We start from the raw sequence: 7111 nt of genomic DNA, 5'->3' as shown, positions 1-7111 counted from the left end.
ATACCCGTTTAGAAAAAGATCCATATAAGTGTAGCCTAGGCCAGCAATCCTTGGAGCGTCCGTTCTCCTGGACAAGTCTGGGCTTAACCAGGGCTTATTAAATGACGCTATAGAATAGAATCATTCATTTTATCCCGCAGGAGCGACCGTGGCCGAATTAGAGATTTGATAGGTCATTTTTGGACAATTCTGACAGCACTATAAGCACGGTCATGCGCAAAGGAATGCATGTATTCCAAACAGAGAGGAGCGTTCGGAATAAAGTGTTTACATGGTCAATTCCGATTGGTATATCCCGATTCAAACGGTCTATACCACCCCTCCTAACCCGAATGAAAATCCATTCGGGTCAGACTGGAATGGAATATTCTATTCCAATTGAGGTGTTTACATGAGCATTTCTATTCTGAATGAATTCATCCATTCATTCATTCCGAATAGAAGTGTATTCATTCCGAATGAAACTGTCCATGTACCCGCAGCAATGAGTAATACACCGTATGGACGTCATCTTGAATGAGATTCAAAACGGAGTAGTCTGTAATTAAAATCAGCTGTGTGTGGATGAACGTGCATCTATTGGAATCACTCAGCACAAAATCTATGTCATCACGCAGCACGTTTTTGTTCACAGGAAATAATTAAGATTGGCTTTTTGGGGACTTTTGATATGAAAATACACAAAAATGTATCTGCTCTAAAAGTGTGAAAAAACATATTTTTCATTTCACCAGACCTTTACATTTAGTTTTTGCCCTGTCACGGGGTAGCCTGTGCCCTCCACACACACGCACGCACGCACGCACGCACGCACGCACGCACGCACGCACGCACGCACGCACGCACGCACGCACGCACGCACGCACGCACGCACGCACGCACGCACGCACGCACACACAGACACACACACAGACACACACACACAGAGACACACACACACACACACACACACACACATACACACACACACACACACACACACACACACACACACACACACTGCAGCCCGCAAAATCCCAAAAATGCTCTTGCATAAGAACTCGTACATTTTGAAAATAGCAGATCTACAAGCTCAGGACGCATGGTGATGCGATGCGTTGTGAGCTTGTATATCTGCTATTTTCAAATAGCCAATGCAGTCAGATCAATCTTATCTGAATGACTGTTAAAGCAGTTTGTTTAAATTAGTTTATAAAATGTTATATTTTCACAGGGATTATTTATCAGTGTGATAGATATACATTTAGGAGTTGATACATGTGTCCAGATGCCTGTCAGACGGTCAGACAATCTAGGATCTAGGATGGAACAAACGGGTGTAGCCAAAGTCAACAACTGCCTCCGACCTGACGTGAGATCTGAGCGGGCCGTACGCTAAAGTCCCTTTTGGGATGGAGAATAAAGAAAGAAAAAAAAATTCAGACTACACTTCATGGAGTAGGCCTACATATGTACATATATATATAAGGAATTAACATAATTAACTGAATTAAAGTAACAAACCCCCCAAAAAAGTAACAAACATGTTCACGCTGGCTAAAGTCAAAGTCATGATATATTGATAAATGCTGAAAGTTCTTGCCGTGCACCCATTATTTGGTCTACACCGTGTTGATAAATGAGGGCCAATGTGTTTATTTAAATTGTCATTGAGTTTTCACCCAAGTTGTACATGTTTAATTGTAAAACATACAACTCTAACATTGTACAAATGGCACCAAATGTGGAGCCATTTGTACACTCTCATAGTTGTGGGGGTCTGTGTCCTGGTAATGTTAAAGTAGTTTTAAATCTATGCGTGTGCCTGCGCATGCTCCTGGTCAAATAGGTTCTTGCACGCCGTGCAAGGCCGTCCAGTGAGCATTGCACCCCTAGCTGTCACACTGAGCATAATTCACACACTATACATCTGTACATGCCAATGAATACCCACACACACGCAAGCACGCATGCACGCACGCACGCACCGACCGCCTCCTACTCCTGCTTCCTGGATGAATACGGTAGGATAAACACATCGTTTTCTGTCTATTCCTCTTTAAATGCCCTGTTTTCACTTAGTTAAGGGAAAGTTAGCCTTATTTTATTGTTTTTTAAATAAATGCTTACCAATAGCTTGCTTCACCAATGTGTTCATAAAGGTATCTACTAACACCTCTCAATTAGTTCCAACCCAACTCCTCAAGGAAACTGTGTGGGAGCCAATCAAAGTTACTAATTAGCCAATATGAGCTTGTGTGTGGGATATCTTATTAATCTTATTAGGGGTTTTGGGGATGCTGAATCCATTCCAACTATTACGTTTTAGTACAAATGACTCCCTGGCCATAGCATTATGGTGGCTGTAATGTCCCCTTGCATATTTATGTTGAGTGGTATATTCCGATTATTGGGCTTCCTAGAAAGTCAAGTAAAGATGTCTTAATTTTTTCTGTTGCTTTAGTTTGCTTAATTTGCATAATTAGCTAATTATTGGCCAAAACCGGAAAAAATGCTTCTAGTTAACTTAGAGAGGTGATGAGTCTATGAGTCCATGTTTTTTTAACTTTGCACATTGTAAAGTGCTTTGGATAAAAGGTGCTTTATAAATACACCGTTTTATAGACGGACAGGCAGATATATTTTTTTATATTTTGTATTATTTTGTAATAATAAAAATAAGATCACATTGATGTCGGCAGACTATCTCCATATTTCAACACAAATAAATTCATTATACAACTTCATTATACAAGTGACGCACACAAGTAGGGATAATAGCAGATCTACAAGCTCACCTCGAAAGATCGTCTATTTGCACTATTTTAAATTATTTAAAAAAAACAATAATGAAAGTTTTGGACATACAAGGTGTCCACCCGACAGCAACAATAACACTCAGTTGCCAAGGACAGTACAGCAGTTTAAGAATACAGATTACAGGGTAAGAAAATGTATACTGTATACAGCCTGATGGAAAGACATCACAGTCAAAGCAACAGCATCAGTAAGATGGCAAAAACATAATGAAGAATATGAACATATTATATACAACACTATACACCAGGGGTAGGCAACCTTAGGGAGAGGTACTCACACACGCACGCACGCAGGCAGGCAGGCAGGCAGGCAGGCAGGCAGGCAGGCAGGCAGGCAGGCAGGCAGGCACGCACGCACGCACGCACGCACGCACAGGCACAGGCACAGGCACAGGCACAGGCACAGGCACAGGCACACGCACACAGCTACACAGTGGGAGTGAATATAAAAATGCACACAGACACTCATAGTCTAACCTCTGCCTGGCACACCACACCATTCAACACTAGAACCAAATCATAACCCAAAAATATTATAGAAAATACAACCATAGTCAATAGATGACTGATCACAGCCACACCCAGCCTATTCACATACTGTAGAGACCTGGTTTCAACCATGAGCATCACAACAAAACTATACAAGAAGTCAAAACAAACAGCTTCCATGGTGTTCATGATGATGACAATATGAACTCTACATACGTAGCTGTTACACTGAGCATAATTCACACAATATACATCTGTACATGCCAATGAACACCACACACACACACACACACACACACACACACACACACACACACACACACACACACACACACACACACCCATCTGCCATGACGGGCATGATGGCACAATGTAAATATATAAAACCCAATAAATTAAATACTGGATATATTATATTATTGTATAAACAGATTAATACAATACATTAATACAATAATGTAAATGACATTATAATACTATTATAACAACATAATTTGTATCGCACCTTTCATGAAATGCAGCTCAAAGTGCTTCACATAAAAAGAGCAACAAAGTAAGTTTAGGAGGTGTTGATAGCAGAGTAGTTAAGGCGTATACGACATATAAGCTGATGCCTGACACTGAGTCCCCGGTTCGATTCTCGAGCCCGGCGAACCTTTGCTGTTTGTCACTACCTGACTCTGTTTCCTGTCTCTCTACACTGTGGACTATCAATAAAAGCAGAAACCCCCCAAAATTAACTTTAACATTAAGAATAGGCTACATCACAACTACATTTCACTTCACGCCATGTCACACACATGCACACGCAGGCGAGCGCGCGCACACACACACACACACACACACACACACACACACACACACACACACACACACACACACACACACACACACACACACACACACACACCGTACTAATGTGTTTAAGCGTCATGGTTTTCTTAGCTGTACTAATGCGTCATAGATTTCTTATCTTTGTGCCTCAGTGTCTTTTCACAAGGTTCCACATCAAGCAACAAGTGTCATTAAAACAGAGTGTTTACCTGAGCTCCAAAGCAGCAGGAACAGTATCCCTGTTTTTTCCATGTCTGGATTGACTCACACTGGATTCTCAACTGGAACTTCACCGATCTGCACCGATTGATTCTGGTTGTGATTCTGATCAACACTCGCTGTCGTCTGTGTGTTTATAAGTGACACGTCAGCTCATCATATCTCTTCATCATCATGTGGTTTTTATGCAAATTCACACCTTTCTAGTTGACAAGAAGCTAAAGCTCCTCCTGCCCTGCATAGTGAGTGTGAGCTCTGTGGGGCTGCAGCATGAAGACACAACACACACACACACACACACACACACACACACACACACACACACACACACACACACACACACACACACACACACACACACACACACACACACACACACACACACACAGAGGAAAACGTATGCATCAAAACGACAGAGGATGTGTTGAATGAACGTTTATCACATGTTGTTTCTGTACTTTTCCACTTTTGACCTTTTTTGTAACATAGAGCAGAGAGTTAAGGGCCGTTCACACCAAGCACTATATCTATAACTATAAAAATATAGTTTTAAAAATAGTGTGTGTTTGTGCATGCGTGCGTGTGCATTTATTATTATTTATTTAAAATAATAATAAAAATAAATATCAGAAGTGCCAAAAGTGCCAAAAAGATCAAGTGTTCAGTTAGGACAGTCCATATAGCTCTCTGAGGTCAGGTCAGCTCAGGGGGGGGGGGGGCAGCAGCATTCAGTAGCCGGATGGTCGTGGGGAAAAAGCTGTGTGAGTGTCGTGCCTTCACAGTCTTTAGTGACCGCAACCTCCTGCCTGAGGGGAGCGGGGCAAAGAGACCATGGCCCTGGGTGTGTGGGGTCAGCCATGATCTTCCTGGCCCTCCCCAAAGCCCTACTTTTAAACAGGGCCTCCAGGGGGGGCAAAGGGCAGCCAATCACCCTCTCCGCCGAGCGTATCACCCGCTGCAGCTTGGCCTTGTCCTTGGCCGCTGCAGCGGGGAACCAGATGATGATGGCGAAGGTGACGATGGACTCCATGAAGGCAGTATAGAAGTTCACCAGCATGTCCAGGGACCACCAGTGGTCCTTGGGAGGGTACCAGGGGGTCCCCAGCTAAATTAGTTAACATAGTGTCACGATCATTTTAACCACTTAGCTTTGGCTATTCAAAAATAGCAGATCTACAAGCTCATAGCGCGTCACCGAGTGCCGCGCTATGAGCTTGTAGATCTGCTATTTTTTTTTAATTCTTGAAAATGCATGCATATCTTGAATATATATATTTTTTGAAACAAAGATTTTTAACTCAAATCTTTGCTTCTTGGGGTCTAAAAGTATAAAGTATTGAAATATAAGTACAGTACTTGAGTATATGCACTTAGTTACTTTCCACCCCATAAATTAGCAGCTATAATTAGAGAGTTCCTCTCTGTGAAACTGCTCACTGTCAGGTGAAAAAAAGATGTGTTGACGTCATGCGTAGGAGGAGATGTGGTTTGTCTGTGCAGGCTGATAACTTAAAAAAAAAACTTGAAGTCAGATTTGGTGACGTTGACATGTTTTTAATCCACTGCACACCATCGGCTTTGACTGACCTACTGGATCCTCAGTAAAATACATTTAGTTAAAATACAATAAACTCTTACAGATTAGATTTCAAAAGGTACATGATCCAAGCAGTCCAGGGGGAAAGGATTTTTGATGCTATGACCTACGGTTCAAGAGTTATAGGCCAAAATAGGCCAAAAAGTGAATATGCCTGTTTTTTTAATGGATACTGATATGGATAATTGTATGGATAAATGTCTAATTAAAGTTTGGGTCCCAAGGCTAGAATCCATCAGTAGGCTCCACACACAGTGGATGATCCTCACTGGTTTTACAACAGGAAACATCTGGCTGTGTTCATCATGATGGAGGAATGATTCACATGTTACACCATGACTGTTACATTACATGTACCTTTTGAAATCTAATCTGTAAGAGTTTATTGTATTTTAACTAAATGTATTTTACTGAGGATCCAGTAGGTCAGTCAAAGCAGGTGGTTTGCAGTGGATTCAAAAAATGTCAACATCACCAAATCTGACTTCAAGGTTGTTGTTTTTTTGTTATCAGCCTGCACAGACAAACCACATCTCCTCCTACGCATGACGTCAAGACCACTTTTTTCACCTGACAGTGAGCAGTTTCACAGAGAGGAACTCTGTAATTAGAATAGATGTTAATCTCTGTGGTGGAAGTGCATTTACTCAAGTAGGCCTACTGTACTTGAGTACTTTGTTTAGGTACTTCTCGGAGGCAAATATTTTACATTTTACACAAATTGTGCAATTGAACTATTCTATTCAACCCAGAGCATACGTGGATGTGATACTATCACATTAAGATATACTGTCATATCATGTTACTGTAAGATCTGCTATCACATTATTCACTTTACTGTAAGATATACCATCATGTTATTCACTTTACAGAAAGAAGCCCACAGTGGATGTGATACACAGTGGGGGTGCAACAGTTAATTGAACTAATTGGTTTAATTGATTATAAGAAATAATCGAGAATCGGTAAAAACTCACAAGCTCTACAAGCTCTACAAGCTCACAATGCATCGCGATGCATTGTGAGCTTGTAGATCGGCTATTTTAGCGTGACATCGCTGTGCAAGGTATAATATAGGGCTTAAGTGGTTAATCAGACTAATGAATTTAGTTGATTAAAAAAATACGAAATTAAACTTTACGTGTCGATTGGTCGATTGGACAAAAGAAAACAA

The sequence above is a fragment of the Gymnoscopelus braueri genome (genome assembly GCF_963280865.1).
Source record: "Gymnoscopelus braueri genome assembly, chromosome: 8".
NCBI lineage: Eukaryota > Metazoa > Chordata > Actinopteri > Myctophiformes > Myctophidae > Gymnoscopelus > Gymnoscopelus braueri.
This window is presented reverse-complemented; position numbering follows the sequence as displayed.